The sequence below is a fragment of the Rousettus aegyptiacus genome, unplaced genomic scaffold (assembly GCF_014176215.1).
Source record: "Rousettus aegyptiacus isolate mRouAeg1 unplaced genomic scaffold, mRouAeg1.p scaffold_m13_p_3, whole genome shotgun sequence".
Taxonomy (NCBI): domain Eukaryota; kingdom Metazoa; phylum Chordata; class Mammalia; order Chiroptera; family Pteropodidae; genus Rousettus; species Rousettus aegyptiacus.
In genome coordinates this window covers 5,134,901-5,153,188 of record NW_023416306.1, presented here as the reverse complement: position 1 = coordinate 5,153,188, position 18,288 = coordinate 5,134,901, and the positions used below count along the sequence as shown (strand labels likewise).

The following is an 18,288-nucleotide window of genomic DNA, read 5'->3' as shown; positions in this document are numbered from 1 at the left end:
GGAAGGAATCTACACCCTGCAGCATTGCACAAACTGTGCCCTTTGGGTAGCACAAATTCCCCCATTCAGAAGGCCATCGAGGACTCCTATTAGCTCAGGTCTGGGCTAAATCAGGTCTCGATCAAATGGGATGGGCTGGGTTGGGTGACACTCACTCGCCATGCTTAAATAGCGACCCAAATAAGGAGAAACCAATGCACTTGGCATTTATGAAAGGGTCCCTTCTGAAGCAACGCAGGCCGACAACACAGCAGGCATAATAACCCCCTTCACCCAGGGGCTGCGGGAGCCGGGGCTGCGGGAGCCGGGGCTGCGGGAGCCGAGGCTGCATTCCGGGCCAGCTGCATGGCCTTGGGCAAGTCCCTGCCCCTCTCTAAACTGCTTTCCACACATCTTACAAAGAGATGACCTCTAAGGGCCGACATAGAGTCAGAAATCAAGAGCCCTGACCCCTAGCCATGGTCCTGCCTCCAATGTGGCAAGTGAGGTTGGGCACCTTACTTAAAAATAAATAAATAAATAGCTCTCTCCCTCAGTTTCCCCATCTGTACCACAGAGTGCATGTGCCCAATACTCCCTCTGAAAATAACGAAGTACTCTGAAGGCCAGAATGATAAACATTGCACCCTAAGATCTATAGCCTTGTACTACGCGGGGGGAAACTCAACGGTCTTGCATTATAAGGGGCAAGCAGGGAAGATGGAGCCAACACACTCTTGGGGGGAAAAAAAAAACAAGAGCTTTCAAAGAGAGACAAATAACTTGCAATTTAAATGCATAAGAGACCAGGCTGTGCCATTGCATATGCAGATAGATGCAAATGATATGCAAATGGCCCAGAGTAAGCCTGGCTTTGCCAATGTCCTCTTCCAAGAAGCCAGTTCCGGGGTTCAGCCAGGTCCGGTCTGTGCCAGAAGCTCACATCTGGGGCCCAGAGTCCCCGGGGTGGCCGTTCGATTGCACTCATGAAAGCTTTCCAAGACCCAACGGGCCGCAGCCCCCTCCCTCCTCCCTAGGGCTTGGAGCCCGCCTCCTGATTCTCCTTCTCCGTAAGGGTGGTACCTTCCCTTCCTCTAGACTGTGAGCTCCTGAGGGCAGGGGCTCTGTCACATTCACCACCACACCCCTGCACTGGCTCAGAGCCTGGCTCCAGGTAGGCGCTCGGGGCCTGCAGGCGGAGGGAACACAGAAAGGCAGGGTGGGTGGTGAGTTTATTTCCAGGGCCTCCTTGGCCTGCGGAGGAGGCCGAACCTTCCTCGGGGGGCTTTCGGTTGTGCTATCACCCACGATGGGTGACATTCGGCATCAGTACCTTGTTCCCGATGAAGACCGAAGGACTGAAGTTTGCAAGTGACTTACCCAATTTATTAATTAGGAAAGGTCCCACTTGGTTGATATGACGACATCCCCGTCCTTTCCAGGATGGGCCAGGGCCTGACCCAGAGGCAGTATACAATAAGTATCAGGTGACAAATGAATGGACGAATGAGTGGATAGTGAACAAATGAATGAAGTTTCAGGCAGCTTTCCAGAACCGCCCGTAAGCCGTAGCCCATTCTGGCTACGCCACGGCCCTTAACTTCAGCTACTGATCTTTATCTATTTGTTGTAACGATGTGAATTCTTCCTGGTCTTTATAAACTTTAGAGACTGTAAAAGACTTTCATGCCACATCGCGTCACCTGGTCCCACCTGTGATTTCAGCTGCAACGAGATGGACAGTCCTGACTCACATTGACAAATGTACCACCTCAAGCAGGTGCCTGTCTGCCTTGGGGCTTCTCCCCAAGGCCTCCTGGAGCCAGGTCCCCAGCATAGCCTTCTGCAGCGGACGACAGGAGCCAGTGGGTAGATGTTCCCTCCTCTGGCCTTTTGGAAGACAGTTCTGGGAAGAATTCCCTATGTTTCCTGAATTCCAGCCCTCCCTCACCCAGGGCATAGAAAGACACCCCCATTGCTCCTCCTCCTCCTCCCCTGCCTCACTCTCCTGCCTCCGGGGGTCACCCCAAGACCTTAACTCAGGTTCTGCTTTCCAGAGACCCCAAATGAGGACAGGGGCAGTTTTCAAAATCTGCTTGAGCCCGTGGCTGTGCAGCTCACGAACATGACATATGTGTGAAGGTGGGAAATAGCTTGAGGACGGCTCGTCTTCACAGCCAACGTGAATGATTTCAGACGAGCCAGCGCTGAGTGGTGTCGAACAAGCCCTCACTCACCCAGCACAGACTCCTTGGGTCCCTGCTCCGTACAGAATATACCAGACCAGGCCTCGCCCTGACAAAGATACGGGTGGGCGATGGGAAAGGTTCTTTTCAAACCCTCAAAACTACCCTGTTCCCCTATGGACACAACTACGTCATTTATGGAAGAGGAAGCTGGGGCTCAGAGGAGGGACTTGTCCAAGGGGAGGTCAGACACCTCTTAAGTGGTACATCTGAGACCCAAACCCACAGCATCTGATCTAGAGCTTGCGAGAGGTGCCTGCCGGTCCCATGGCTGGTCAACGGAGGGAGTCCCCTTAGGAGTCACGTGGTCCACACTCTAGGCCAGCGCTATCCAGTCCCCACAAATGCAAACGCGAGCCACGTAAGTAATTTAAAAATTGCTGGTAGCTGCATGAAAACAAAGTAAAAAAAAAAAAAACAGAAAAATAAAACTGGTGGGATTCATTCTAATATTATTTGTATTTAACCTAATCTACACAAAATATTATCATTTGACATGTCGTAAATATTGAAAATTATTGAGCTATTTACTTTTTTTCCCTACTAAGTCTTTGCAATCTGATGTGTATTTTACACTTAGGACACAACTGAATTCGGACTAGCCACATTTCAAGTGCTTTCTCAGTAGTGACATGTGGGGCAGTGGATGCGGTACTGGATAGCGCAGCCCTAAGCCCACCCCCCTCCCTCTCCCCCCTCCCCATCCACCCTCCCCCACCTTGCGTGACCTTGGCCAAGTCTTTTCCCAGTGCGTCTTCAGAGAGAGGTCACAGAGGGAAAGTGCTTTGTAAACGCACTGTAAGCGGGGCTCTGCGGCCTGACCTTCGTTTCACCCATCTGCCCTGCAGACAAAGTTGCGGGGGCCAAAGGTTTGGGGAGAAACACACCCAAGCTCTCCTTGCGGAAAAAGATCTCCCCAGACTTGGGCTCTGGAACCCCACCCACCAGGGAGAGGCGGAGGGGTGAGGAGGGGCTGGGGAGGAGTCGGTGACCAGGTGACCAAGTCTCTCACCCCATCCCATTGTCCGTCCCCCCCACGCACCCAGTGCTGCTCTTGGGAGAGCTATTTAGGGTCCGGTTTAACCCAAATGACCTGCTGCCTCCCAATTAAAACGGCCAGCGGATGGTCCCGCTCCTCCAGGGCAGGGCTGGTGTCAGCCAAGGGGTAAGGAGGTCAAGGTTGGGATTAACTACTGATGATAACAGTTGCTTTACTTTTATCAAATCCAAAACCAGTGCTTGGAGCCGATTCTGTGAGACCGCGCGGTGTTTGTTCACGCATTAGACACACATTTTTTGAGTTCCTTGGGTGTTTACGCCATTACCTTACGGGTGAGGATGCTGGAGATACAGATAGGAAGGAAAGCAATGGGCCTCGCCCCGGGAGTGAGTCAGGTGGAAGAGGCCAGACCTCGAGCTGTGGGAAGCTCTGCCCTCCACCATGCAGAGAGCTGGGGTGGGCACTCACCTGGGGGGCGGGGCGAGGTGACTGCAAGTTCAAAGAAAGGTGAGACTGAGCCTGTGATCAGGTGTGTGGCTGACGGGCAGGGGAGGGGGGTGGCTGGCTGGAAGTCAGACATACCGAGGTGGATTGGGCCCAACCCAGGATGGGTCTCGAATGTTCTCTGAGACTCCTGCTCCACCCGGCACCGCCGCCAGAGGAACCCTGCCTGGCCGTGCAGTGGCCCTTAGTAAAATCCCCACTTAGGTGGAAACGTGGCAATTCGATTCCATTTCCCCAATATTCTCGGCACCTCTGTTGATACCGTGCTTTGGGCAACATTTCTAATGCCTTTTGCAGCCATGCAAAAGGCATTAGAAACAAACTAAATACAAGGGACTTTGGTTTCCTGCAGCATCTAGACAGTAGCAAACCTTCCTGCTACAAAAAAAGTGCTTGGAAATGGTGACTAAAATGTAACAAATATCTTTTTAAATGCAAGGCTGAACTTACAACCAAGTAGGAAAGCTCCCGAGACAGAAAAACAAATATCTGGAAACCAAGCAGGAATCAGGCGAGCGGGTGTTGGTGCGGCACTTGGCGCCCACGGGCAGGGCTGCTGAGGGGTCTCAGCAGCCTGGGGATTGGATTTTACAGCCTCTGTGGGGACAAGAAATAAGGCTTTGGGCTCCACAAAGCCAAGAATTGTAAATGAGACCCACCAGAGTTCCATTCTCAGTGAAAAGGTGGAGGAGGATAAAAAATTAACAACAACAACAAAACCACTCTCAGGCAGATCAACAAGAAGCTCATGGGGGGGCGGATAAAAGGTGGGACACAGGGCTGCTCTGAGAATCTGTCACCATAGAGTCAGCCTCAAGGGACTTGGGATTTAAGTTTACACTACCCTGCACACACGCATTCCTGGTGTGCCCTGGAGACTCTGAAAGCAGGAACTTAAGACAAAAAGGGGTCCCTGACTGGAATGCCTGGGCACTGAGCAGAAACAAATGCAAATCCTGGAGGGCTGGACCCTCCTCCCAGCTGCCCAGGGTTCCCGCAGGCAGACAAAGGTTCCTGCAGATGGGCTCAGAAAGATGACAATTGCAAAACAAACACAGCCATGAACAAGAGTCAGTAGCAGAACCAACAGTAGGATTGGACACCGCCCTCCCCCTCCCCACCTCCCCCAGCCACCCCCCCAGTCCCCACCCCCACCCAGAACGTCAAATGATAAATTCCCAGAGACCACAAAATCGGTGTGATCAAAATGACTAAGAAGTTTTGCAAACTATCAAAAAGAATTAAATGCCATGAAAAAAGAACAGCCATGGTTTCCGGTTAGAGACAGCAGATTCGATGCTGGCATTTGTCTCTGCTCCCTCCTGAAACTTTTAAAACGTCAGAAAGGGAACTTTTAGAATACCACAATGGCAAAGAAAATGGGATCATTTTGAAATTGGAAAGCAGACCAATGACTGGAAAGAGACTTAGTGGATGCAAAAAAATTGAGTCTTAAGTTGGCAGCGAGTAACTTCTAAAACAAACAGAATCCATCCCCAAAGGTTCAGGAATTGAGTACCAAGCACTTCTAGCAGTAGAGGTAAAAATGCAGATTGAACCACAGGGGATTTATTGAAAGACAGTTTGAAAGAGCAGTTAGTGACCAAGATCCCATCCCCCAAGGTGCTGCCTCTACCATATCCCAACACAAGACAGATGATTTATTCCCTGGAGAGGGTAAAAGCAAGGGAGTCTGCCCCAGGGAAGGGCAGATCCAGCCTGGGGCAGGCTCCTCTCATGAAAATGGGGAATTAAATGAAGGTCTTCACAGTGAATTTTGATACTCCCAACTGGCAACCAGGCTTGGTATGAACCTCTAGGCAGGAGATCGAAAGATAATTCTCTGTGGATCTGAGAAGCCCAGGAGGAAAGATCTAAAAGCAGTGACAGCAGCAGTCGAGAGCGCAAGGAAAGAGCCCAGCCCCGTCGCAGCCGTCGCCTCCAGTGGAGTCCTTGGTAGGCAGCCAAGCCTGAACCCTGAGCTTTGGAGAAGCCTCTGTGTGCCCAAGTCAAGGATCACTAGCCACACAAGTGAAGCTCCTCATTCAGAGACGAAAAATAACAAGCAGATAAAGAGCATCTTGGAGGGAACACACATGATCATGATAAGGAGAAGAAAATGCACCTCCCTCCACATCGGTATCCTCAAGGACGTAAGAGATATTGCACACATTAAACAAGTACAGGATGTTATTAATAAAGCACATTCTGAGAACAGAAAAAAATATGTCTTGGATAGCACAAATGAAAAGCTTAGAGGAAGGGTTGGAAGATAAAGTGGCAGATGAGAAAATATCCCAGAAAGCAGAGCAAAAGGGCAAAGCAGAGGAGAGAAAAGATATGGAAATTAGAGACTCCATCTTGGATATCTAACATCCGAATAAAAGGACACCCAAAAAAAGTAGAAAATAGTAAGTTCATCAAGAAATGGGAGATTTTAATGCTCCCCAGGAAGCAGAGAAAATTTAAACAACAGATGAAAGATTTGAACGACAAAATTAACAAGTCTGATGTGGTGAGTCCATACAAAAGCCTGCATGAACCCATGTACCTACGCCAACAAAGAATATATATGTTTTGGGCTAACCTGTGTTCCCGTAAAAGTCATTCGTTGAAGCCCTAACCCCCAGGACCTCAATATGTGACTGTATTTGGAGACAGATCATTTAAAGAGGTGGATAAGTTAAAATGAAGCCTTTGGAGTGGGCCCTAATCAGATATAACTGATGACCTTATAAAGAGAGGAATTCTGGACATACAGAGAGACACTAGGGATGTCTCTAGTGAGGACGGGTCAGTGAGAACACAGCAAGAGGTCAAGGAGGAAAAAAAAAAGTCAAGGAGAGAGGTTTCAAAAGAAACCAAACCTGCTGACACCTTGACCTTGAACCACCTGCCTCCGGAACTGTGAGAAAATTAAATTCTGTCGTTTAAGCCACTCTGTCTGTGATGGCAGCCCTGGCAAACTAATACAACTCATGGTCGTCAAGCACGTGTAAACATTGAGAAAAACTGACCCTGCGCTGGGGTCATAAATGAAAGCCCACACAAATTTTAGAGTGGATGTAAAGTAGACCACATTCTCTACCCACAGTGGAGCAAAATTAGAAGTCAACAACAACGACAAAGGCAGGTTAAAAACCATAACAGCAACTGTATCTTTGAAAACTAAAAAGCACACTTGTAACCATCTCACAGGTTCAATAGGAAATTGTTGTGGGAACATTTCTTTCCTATTCCTGATGTTTCCTTCTGTGTGGAAGGAGCCAAATTAGTGTAACACTCCTGGCCTGTCTCTGCCCCAGGGAGGACGTGGCTTAGCTGATTGATCAGCTTGGGAAAAATAAAATGGGCTTGCTTGACTTACCAACTTCCTTTCTCTTTTCCGGTGTGAGCTGCCTACAGGCAGTGGTCATTTTCTCTCCTCCATCCGCCACCCACAGCATCACAGCAATTAGGGGTTAAGGCTGTCAAATCCCCATTTTCAGTATTGGGGAACCCATTTAGCTGTTGTATCTGCCCTCATCCTCCAACCTTATCTTTATCAGTTAAAAAATAAGTCAAAATAAATCCCTCCCCACCACCACCCTCAAACTCTCTGTCTGATCTCTTAATTCAGAATCCAGGAAAAGAAAGAGAAGTTCTTTACTGAGCTCCTACCCCCACCAAGACATCAACAGAAATCGCAATGTGAATTATGAGATATTTGGGACTGAGGAAAAAGAGATAAATACAAAATAAAATTTATAGAGTGGAATTAAAAAAGACATTTATAGAGAAATATATAGTCTTAAGTGTATTTACTCTAAAACAAGGAAGACTTATACATGAGTAAAGCTTTCAACTAACTAGAAAAGCCTGGAAAAAAAAAAACAGTGGAAAGAAGTAAACAATAAAGATAAGAGCATAAATGCAAAGGAAATCAACGATCACAAAAATGATCAGCAAAGCCGAAAGCGGATTCTTAGAAAAGACAATAAAACAGACGAACATCTAGCAAGGTTAATGGAAGCAAAGAAGAATAAAGACACAAATATATCTAATATCAACAATGAAAGGAGGGTGAAACTACAGACACAGTAGATGTTTTAAAGATCACAATACTATGAGCAACTTTTGGCTACTATATATGAAAATATAAGCGAGAGAGAATTTCTGAAAAAATAGAGATGATTAAAGTTTACTGAAAAAGAAAAATTAAGCAAATCAATGACCATTAGAGAAATCAGTATTTTAAAGCTCACCTCTCCCCTCTCTCCACCTTCCCCCAAAAAAACCCCCATCCATGTGCAGTAGAGAGAGGGCTGGGATGGAGCTGCTCCTTAGGGTGGCAGAAACAGCTTGCGGTCTGGAAGAACTTGAGTCTCACGCCCTGGTCCTCACGGAGGTCCTCTGCTCCCTTCCTGCCCTTGTCACTGGTTTCACGTGTGAGCTCCCAAGTTCCCTTCTTTCCTCAGTGAACTCTGCTGGCTTTCTGTCATTTGCGTAACACAAATGCAAGCAGAGGTACGAGATGTCCCAGTAAATGCCAAGAAATGGAAGCCTCAAGAAATAATAGAGGGGCCGCCTAGTGCCTCGGTCCTAGGACAGCCCTTACGAATACGCACTGCAAAATTCCGTGTCTGTGGCCACTTTGAAAACAAACTTTCCTTCTCTCCCTGCTTCTCAGACACCCCCACGGGGGCCTCGCTACCAGTTGGCCCCACTATGTCTTCTCTTCTTTGTGCCATATCCCGCCCCCCCGTCCTGGGACGTGGGCTTCTGCTCCTGCCTGTTGTTCCTGTTTCAGAGGATCTGAACCTCAGTGCCAGCCACCCAGTCCCCCACCCCTCCCCCCGCCCCACCCCAGGGCCAGGGGACATGCTGATAAGGTATTTCGGTGCACCGATGGCTCAGTCCCTGCCTGAGCCGCAGCAGGCACTTGCTTAGGGTCTGCTCAGTTGGCGTTATAACCCCCGCCCCAGGCCAGCGCAGAACTTGATCCAGCGGGGCTTCCTGCAAGGGGACAGTTCCTCTAGTAGAAGGCAGAGGACAGGAGGAGCCCCCACCAGTGGACAAGAGGCTCCAGAGGATCCCACAGTCCGGAGAGTAAAGGGACCTCAATGACCCACTCGCCTTTTGCCAAATGAGAAGCGGAAAGAGAAAGCCTTACGCTGCCAGAAGTGACCAGGCTACTGCTGATCTAGAACTTCCCTTCTGGAAGAGTCTGTCGTGCATGGTCCATCTTAGAAAGCTCCCAGCATGAAAAGCAGCAACAGGACAGAGAATGGACAAGCCACGAGGACCCACTCGGGTCTTTAGAATCGATGTCCCCAGCAGACAGCCTTCCCAGCGGCTCTGTGCACGTCGCCAGAGAAGAACCCGATTTTCTAATGTCCTGGTGTCAAACCCAGTGATAGCAGGGCTGAAGCCACAATCATAAACCAGTAACCAGTTGAATGTGTACAGTAAATATATTTTCAGTCAATGATAACTATTTAATTGGGGCTTAATTAATTAATGTTCACAGAGCATTTGAGATGCTTGGAAGAGACAAGTGTTATTATTCTATTAGCAGTGGTATTTGAAGGCATTCGTATTCGTCGGTGTGATAGATCCCAGAAGATTAAACTCGCTGACACTGTACATGAAAATGAGTGTCCTTGTGTGACCCGGCCTCTCTCCACACGACCTTCTCTTTTCCTTCCTCTTTCCAGAGTCATGAGGCTGATAGGACCTCTTTTGTGTGGGTCTACGGCCACGCCACCCTGAACACGCCCAATCCCGTCTGGTCTCGGAACCTAAGCAGGTTCAGGCCTTGTCAGTACTTGGATGGGAGACCACCTAGGAAGACCAGGTGCTGTAGGTGTAAAAAATTAAAAAAAATAAGGGATTGTAAACTGACAAGGTCCTTGGAATCTGTGAGGTTAACCAAGGGTTGCCTTGTCTAAAAAATTTAAATAAATAAAAATTTAAAAAAAAAAGAAAAAGAACCACTCCTGTGTGTATAACGTCCAGACTCACAGCATCGGACCCAGACCAAGAACTGGACCTCGAACCGGACCTCCATGAGGGCAGGCCTGGGCCTCCCAGCTGCACCCCAGTCCCAGGCGTGGGGAGCCTGACACATCTCAGTAGAATGAATGACAGCAGGACGTTGGTCTCAACCAGAATGTCAGGCTCCTGCTCTCTCTGTGTCAGGACCATGGGCTATTACATCCCAGCTTCTGCGACTGAGGGGCCGACAGAGGTGAGTAGCACCCACGTTTTTCAGGTGCAAAATTGAGAAGCTGTTGTTTTAGGGACTTCTGCCAAGCACCCCTCTTGCTCATTGGAGGGGGCGGCGTGTGGGGGGGAGGGTGCAGGAAGTTTCTTCTCTCCTAGTTATCAACAGCCACCTAATGAGCGGGGACAGCAATGGAAGCCCTCCCTCCCCAGGGCCCCAGCACCCCACCACCTCCCTGCCCTGCCCCCAGCATTCCCTCCACAGGGCCAAGGAGGGCAAGTCAGCTCTGGGACTTGGGAGGACTGCAGATGAAAGCCTGTGACCTTGGCTGGCTTAGGCTGCATTCTCCCCACAGGCACCTCTCCATCCTCCACTCCGCCCCCCACTGGGGAATTCCAGCAGGAAAGTGGGGGGAGGAGCCCCAGGGAGTTCTCGCTTGAGCCTCTGCATGACAGCCGGACCCTTTCATTGTTCTTCCCAACCCACCTGCCATTTCCTCTCCGAAGCTCCACGGAGCTCACAGAGTAGGGGTCTTCCGCGGGGAGGGGTGCACAGCCCAGGATGAAGGAGGCAGAGCTGCAGGGGGTGGCCCGCACAGCCGTCTTTGGGCCACACTTTCCCTGTCTGGAACGTGAGCTTTGGACTAGAGGAGTTGTGAGATCCCTTCCAGCTTCAATACACTAAGATTTTCTTTCCTTTTTTTTTTTTTTTTTTTTTAATGGACCCCACTATGTAGTAAGGAGGCCTTGGACAAGTCCGCAAAGCAAAGCCCCTGCTAGCTCATCCATAGAAGGGGCATATTATCAGAGCCAGCCTGGCAGTTAAAGGGGGACTTTCACCCCAACGCACCCCTCGCTGCTGGGTTCTTGGGTCCACTACAGAGGTGGCACAGGGCACTTAGTTAAGAGTTCAGACCTTGGGATCTGGCTGGGCTGGCTTGGGTTCCAGCTTCACCAGTGACTGACCACATAACATTCCGCTTAAGCTCTCTGACCCTCAGTCTCCTCATCTGTAAAGAACAAACTTAACAGATACCTACTTCCTAGGACTGCTGAGGGACCATACCTGCTCACGGCATGTGCTAAGTGCTAGGTCAATGCTAAAGTGTCACTTTGCAGTTGGCTGAGGGCTCCAGGGGCCGAGGCAACCACACTCGCCTGGAGTGAGTGAGTCACCAGCTCAGAGACAGAGCCGGAACCCTCCCTGATGGAACACTAGTTCTCAAGTCCCCAGGAAAGTGACACCAAGGCCACAATGAGCACAGGATGTTCTTGACCCCTTCCCCACTTGCCCTTGGACTACATTCTGCAAAACCCAGGACCACATAGGCCCGAAGCCTCTGAAAAGGCCTGACTAATCTCTGGAGGGGACCTGCACGACAGGCCTCCCTCCTTCCCCGGTTTGTCCCTCCCCTTGAGCTGTCCCTGCTGAACCCCCAGGGCCAGCCTTCCCAGGACGGCAGCAACAGACCCTGCATGAGAACACCTTGCTCCAGTGAGATGGAACGTGGTGCCCGCCAGCATTACAGCCTCAAGCCGACAGGCTAGGCTCCCCCAGGCCCAGTTAAAGGAGAACGGCAGCCTTGAGCTTGGCTGGTCCAAGTGTGCGTGTGTGACTTGAGGAAGTCTTGCTTTGGACCTTTAGATGTGCTTGCGCCTGGAACGCCATGATCACATCCACTGGCCACAACCCAGGTCACCCTGCCCTCTGAGCCTCGTGCTCAGGCGTCTTCAGTTGAGACTCTGGCCATGCGTGGGCTCCAGTGATCTGCGGACTTCTAGACCTTATAGTAATAATGGGTCCCATTGAGAGAGAGCCATCGTGCGCTGTGCCAAGAGCTACTGCCACTGTCGCCTTAAATCCGCCCAGCCACCCCGGGTGAGGTGGCTTCTTCTGCTCTTCTACCCCCATCTGACAGCTGGGCAAACTGAGGGTCAGAGAGTAACTTGCCCAAGGACACACACAGTCAGGAAGTAGAAGAACGGAATTTAAAGCCTCATCTACTGGACCCCAAGGTTCAGCTCAGAACTGCCTGATGGGCGCCTTCCACTCCACCAGCCAGGGCCTGGGCTCCCCGAGGGCGGGGGGCTGCTTCCGGTTCCGTCCAGGCTTCCTCCAGGGCCCAGTGGAAGGCCTGGCATCTGGTTGATCTCTAGCTGGAAAGGTGTCTACAGAGGGAGGGAGAGAGACTCATCGGGTCTGGGCAGAAGCCCTTCGACCCCCAGTCCCAACCGGACCGGGGCTCCACAGGTGCTGGCGAGTTTCAACATCACTCCAGCCCACAGTGCTGGACAGGACTCTAGGGTGGGAACCTGGCCGCAGAGGCGGTAATAGGGGGCCGCAGGTGGTCTGGGGGCGAGGGAGTGACAGGGCAGAAGGGCGGAGGCGCACTGCCTTCCCCGCGGACTGGCCGCCAGAGGAAGCAGCCCCGCCCCTGGCAGACCCGAGGAGCCAGGGGGGAAGGTGGGGACAGACAGTAGCGGCAGGCCCCCTACACAAGTCAGAGCGTGGGAGACCTATCCGGCGAGCTCTCCCTGGCGGGCCCGGCTCCAGCCACACGTGGCCTTCACTGGGAGAGGGTGACGGCCAGCGGGGAGGCCCGGACCTGGGTCCGGCAAAGCGGGGACCTTTCACCTGCGTCCTGAGGCAGAGAAGGGGAGCCGCGAAGGCGAGGCGACGCCCCAGAGAGCACTGGCTCGGGCTGGGGTGCACGGGCTGCGTGCAGGGCCCGGGGCGAGCAGAGCAGGGGCGCCCCCTCGATCGGCTGCCCCCTGCCAGACGGCGGCAGGAAGGTCCCCTCGGAGACGCGGTGTGCGCGGCGGGCGGGTAACCTGATATCCCCCTGCGCGGACCGAGGCCGCCCGCCCCCGCCCCTCACCTCCCCCGGGCTCCGGGCAGCGCACCCCCCTCCCCGCAGCCCCAGCGGGCCGCGGCGCAGGCACTTTGTGCAAATGTAACCTTTCCGCGGGCCCCGCCCCCGCCGGGAAGCCGCGCGCCCGGGTGCCAGGAACGCGAAGCGCGCGCGGCGCCCGGAGCTGGAAGGCGGCGCGTTGCTCGGCCGCACAGACGCAGGGCCCGGCGGCCCGGCCCGGCCGTTCCCTCCCGGCGCCTCCGCGCTGCGCCCGCTCTTTGTTCCCCGCCGCCCTGCGCGTCCCTCCGCGGGCCGAGCCTCTCCATCACGCCCCCGCTCCCTGATTCCCTCATCTCTCTCCCCTCTCCGCCCGGCCCTGTGTTTCCCGCTCTCTCCCCCTCCAGCCAGATGGCCTCATGCGCGCTTCCTTCCCTTCCCCTGGAGAGCGGAGAAAGAAAACGACTCATTCCCCGCATCGACGCCCGCCTGTCGTGGGGGAGGTTGAGCTCCCCAGCGTGCCTCTTGGCCGTTTCCCAGGGATCACTGGATACAGGCCCCCACCACCTCCCAATAAAGATCTCTGAGCCTTATGGATGACCTGGGGTAGGGGCGCAGTGGTCTAGGAGATCCCTCAAATTATACATCACAGTTTGGGTGCATTTGCCTGGGGAAGGTTTCATGAGGTTTTCAAAGTCAGCGATTCTGAAGGATTAAAAATCACAGCCCTAAAGGTGCTTCCCATGCATCTTCTTAATTGATCTATTCAACAAATATTTATTGAGACTTACTATGTGCCAGATGCGCCCCTACGTCCTGGGGACACAGCCATGAACTCTAAATAGGGGCTGTCACATTAGACAAACAGGTCATTTACCTGCATGAGGCAGGAACAGGAATGACAGACAGGTGAGTTCAACCTGAGCTGGGGTAGGGGTGCCTCAGAAGACTTCAGGGGTCCCCTGGCGCATGATCAGCCTTCACCCCAGCCGCCCCCTGCCAGCCAGCACCCAGCCAGTCTGCCTTTCCCCATTGTGTTCTCACAACCACAGTAAACTCAACAGCCACTTGCGGAGGGGGGCCCCCGACTATGCCCCCACCCTGTGCTCTCTCCAAGGCAATAGAGCTCACAGAGTGACTGACCCGAAGGTCACCGTGTTCTGTGCAGACAGGCTCAAAACATGAGCCTGTGTCTGTTCGGTAGCGAGCACATTTGCGGGCATTTGCTGAGCGACTGCTACGTGGCTGGCCCCGGGCTAAGCATTTTACCTGCCTCATCTCTCATTTATCCGCCACTTTAACAAGTGTCCACTGAGCCCCTTCTGTTGCCAGGCACTGTGCCAGGAGCTGGGGATAGACCACTGGGCAGGCTCTTTGTCCTCACGGCGCTCACGGCCTGGTGGAGAAGAGACAACAAAGAAGTGAATTAATGGATGCCGCATCGCCTACGACAAGGGTTGGGAACGGGATAAGTGAGGCGACCAGTGGGTGGAGCAGGTGGGGCAGTAGCTGCTTTGGGTAGGGGTGGTCATGGCAGGCATCCCTGAGGAGGGGGCATTCCAGCTGAGAACTAAAGGGTAAGAAGGAGCAGGAGGAGCAGGTCCCCTGAAGAGCCAGGGAGGAACTTCCTAGGCAGAGGGAACAGTCCATAAAGAGCTTCGGCCAACTACTGTGACAGATTCTCACAACTACCTCGTGACACTGCTACTGTGCCCATTTTACAGATCAAGAAACTGAGGCCCAGGAAAGTGGGATTCCTCTGGCCTGGGGTCACCTTGCTAGGACTGCACAGGGCACTGTCCTTCCCCCAGCCCTTCCCGAGGACCGGTTAGCCAGCCTTCGTGGGGGTAGCAGTGTCTGGCAGTGTGTAAAAGTGCTCCGGTCTGGACTGGGAGGCCCGAGTTCTCATCCCGTGCCTTGGTGTCCAAAGGTGATGCTGGGCAATTTATCTACTCCGAGCCTCAGTCTCCCTCTCTGTGTAAGGAGGATAATAAAGGCGTGCCTCTCACAAGGTCGCAGGCCAGTGGGGTCGAGGTGATGGAGTCTTAGCAGAGGACTCAGAGTGACTGGAGCTGTCACCAGGTTACGTGAAATGTTGCTGCGGAAGTGGGTTTTAGCTCTGTGAAAGTTAGACGGGCTTTTGTCGTTGGTGTTCCTCCGGGCCCAAACAGGAAGGGCAGCAGGGGTTACCTCTTGCTAATGGGCCTAGGGAGACCCTGTCTGGCACCCCCCGCCTCACTCGCCTCCCTGAGCAGCTGGAATTTGTGTCTCTCTCCACACGCAGCTCCGACAGCTGCTGTCTGCGGGTTTGCCCATCGAGAGGCGATGAGGAAAAAGGCCATAGTCGGTTCTGGCCGGCGAGGGCTCCGCTCCATGGGCGAGCCTCTATTATTGTGGTTTTTCTGCCCAGGAGGTTGGGAAATCAGGATGGAGGCGGCACCGCTAGAGCTGAACATTGTAGGACAAGAGCTGGTGGGCTCTGGGAATGGGCAGGGGCAGCTGGAATGTACGTCTGGGGAACAGCGAGTGGGCAGCGGTGGCTGACGGAGAGGGGATGGCGAGCCAGAACCTGGGCTCGCTCAGGGCCGCACAGGGCAGGCCTGCGGGGCGGCTGGCTGCCTGGGCCTCGCGCTGCGTTAGTAAGGGTGCTTCCGGCTGGGAGCCACAGGCATCGTGCCTCAGTAATTTTAAGGACACCAGAACAAAACATAACAGGCAGCCCAGAGGTGGGGCCAGGCTTGGGGGGCGGGGGGGGGGGTCAGTGCTATCTCTTCTTCAACAAGAGCTTAATCCTCAGGGACCAGGAGGCCACCTGCTTCCTTCCTTGAGTCCAGCAGGAGGGAGAGAGGGCCTCCCACAGATGTAGGGCCAAAGTCCTTTCTTTCCAAATGGGCCACCCTAGGTCTCCAGGAGCTGCGTGTGCAGGGCTCTGGATCCGGTCGATAAGGCCGGCCCGGAGCTGCTGTGTACTGAGAAGGGCCGGGTGGGTGGCTGGGGTGCACCATGCGCATCAGAAAAGAGGGCCTTTTGTCTCTGTTTTACAAAGACCATTGGCCTTAGGGTCAGGGGCCAGCAGCCCTTGCTCCCTCTGTGGCTCAGAGCATGAGGAGCCGGGTCTACCTTACCCTGGTGTCCACAGCATCTAGCAAAGGGCCTGGCATGGGGTGGGCACTCCATGATAAGCCGCTAAATGATTGCTGAAAAGAGTCCCATTAATCTAAGCTCAAAGGAGCGTCAGAGAGCAGCCGTCAGTTAGATAAACAAATCTTCGGACTAGGGCTTCTCTGGAGACCATCTGGAGGGACCCTCTACACTGGAATCAGTCAGGGCATGGGAGGGTGGGTAGGCTGAATGATCGCCCCTAACAACATCCAGATGTGATGAAATTAAGGATCTTGAGATGGGGAGAGTACCCCGGACAATTTGGACAGGCCCCAATGTAATCACAAGTGTCCTCATCAAAGAAAGGCAGAGAGAGATTTGATACCGAGGAGGAAAGGCGGCGTGAAGACAGAGGCAGAGATTGGAGTGATGGCGCCACGAGCCAAGGAACGTGGCCGTCACCAGAAGCTGGAAGTGGCCAGGAACAGATTCTTGATTTCGGCCCTGGAAGACTCAGTGTGGATGGAGTTCAGTGTCTGGAACTGCGAGAGAAGAGATTGCCATTGTTTTGAGCCACCACGGTGGCTGGCTGGCATGCGAGTCATTTGTCTCAGCTGCCCAGGAAACAAAGACAAGATGGTTATTAAAATGCAGATCACTGGGCCCCACCCCTAGCCTGTCCAACTGGAAGACTGGCCGCCAAGGGCCCAGAGACCGCATCTTAAGCAAGCGCTTCCTTCCCCTCCCTGCCCAGCTCCACTCTGCTGCACGCCGAAGTGTGAGCAGCTCTGCACTTGAACGGAAAGGTGACCCAGGCTTGATCCACATGGGAGAGCAGTGACGAGAGTGAACTTCGGCTCACGGCAGACCCAGTCCTGTGGAACTCACTGGTTGCCTGGCCGGCCTGACCCACTGCTCCCACGGGAGCCCTGCCCCAAGGCCTCGCATTCGCTGTTCCCGGCCCAGGAGAGCCGGTGCCCCCTCCCCGCCTTCTCTCGTTTCTTGTTGCCTTCTTCTACTTGTCTTCAGTGCTCCCACACATCAGCGTCCTTCATCCCAGAGGCTGTGAGCCACCCAGGGCGGGCCGGGCCTATCCTGACCCCCAGGCATCCCTACCTGGTCATTACACCTGGCACACACTAAGGGCTCAGCAAACACTTGAATGTGCTAAGAGATATCGCTGACCCCTCTGTAGTCCAGAGCTTCTGGCGGTGGGGTAGGGGCGGGGCTGTCCCATCCCTCCTCCCTGCCCCCTCCTGCAGAAGCAGGCCGGCCCCCACCAAATGCCACACAGGAGTGCAGGAAGAACCCCTCCACACCGTCGTGCCAATGCCTGGGCATCTCCCTGAGCGGCCTGCCGGCAGGTAAAAACAAGAAAAACCAACAGAAAGAGAACCCCACTCCGGCCTGGCTCTTTGGGGTTGAAAGGGATGGGTTAGGAGAAGGGGAGCCACTTCCGCCTTGGATTCTGACACCTGCTCCTCACCTGTCCCTGCCTCTAACCAGCCGGGTGGTTGTGAACACATCCCTTTCCCTCCCTGGTCCTCTGTCCTTCAGCCAAGGGGCCTCATAGAGCTCAGGAGCCAGGCCCCTCATCCCGCTGGAAGGAGCAATGCCCAAGTGTTTGCTTTCAGCACTGATACCTTTGTGGGGACGCACACTCCCCATTCCAAAGAAGTCTGGTGCTTCCTGCCGGTTTCAGTGGCTGTACTCACCCTGCTCTGCAGACTTGTGGTCTTCCCGACTCAGCTGCTGGGCGGAAAGCAACCTCGTAAATCCGCGCTGCAGTTGTTAATTCCCCAGCCTGTGAGAGGCTGATGGCAAAGCGACCGAGGCCCGTCCTTCTTTCTACAGCTCAGGCTGCATGGCCACTGCTGGCCACCTCCATAGCGCTCCCCTCCTCAAACCCTCCACGGCTCCCTACCGCCTACAGCCCTGGCTTCCCGACCCCCCTCTTCCGCAGGGAGACTTTCTGCTTCTTTATGCATAAAACAGATGGATGCTGAGCGGCTCAGGGGGAGGCGGAAAGAGGGGGAAGCCTGGACTCTGCCCCACGCTTACCACCTCTTGAAGCATGACACTGTTGGCAAACATCTAGCCACAGATAAGAAGGGTGTGAGTGTGACCCCTCCCCCACGTCTCCCACCCTCCCTGGCTGGCCCCCTGGGCCGAGGGTCAGGGCTACAGGAAGCCTCCCTGGGGGATGCTGCATCTCTGAGCCAGGCAGGGTCCTCACCCCCCAGGGCCTACAGCCGCACCCACGAATGTTTGATTGATCACTGGGATACACGAGGCAAAGTGGCAGCCCTCAGAGCAAGAAACTTCCAGGGGGGCCTGGCGCCCCAGAAACAAGGATAGGGATACGATGGCTGCAGATGGCAGTAAGTGCCACAAAGGCAACAAA

General features: G+C 53.7%; 1 long non-coding RNA gene and 1 pseudogene across 3 annotated transcripts; one reads left to right on the top strand and one right to left on the bottom strand.

Annotated features, from left to right (window-relative positions):
- Nucleotides 1-327: 327 nt before the first annotated feature.
- On the bottom strand, nucleotides 328-17,885 carry LOC118600391. 3 transcript variants are annotated; one of them, XR_004950023.1, is made up of 4 exons: nucleotides 17,600-17,885; nucleotides 16,270-16,426; nucleotides 14,052-14,178; nucleotides 328-2,612 (listed from the first exon to the last, which is right to left on the bottom strand). It is a non-coding gene; the product is annotated as an uncharacterized LOC118600391 (long non-coding RNA). The 3 variants fall into 3 exon arrangements; XR_004950022.1 differs by lacking the exon at nucleotides 328-2,612 and adding an exon at nucleotides 8,666-9,568; XR_004950021.1 differs by lacking the exon at nucleotides 328-2,612 and having other exon boundaries at nucleotides 13,194-14,178.
- LOC118600797 lies at nucleotides 9,459-9,577 on the top strand (annotated as a pseudogene).
- Nucleotides 17,886-18,288: the final 403 nt, after the last annotated feature.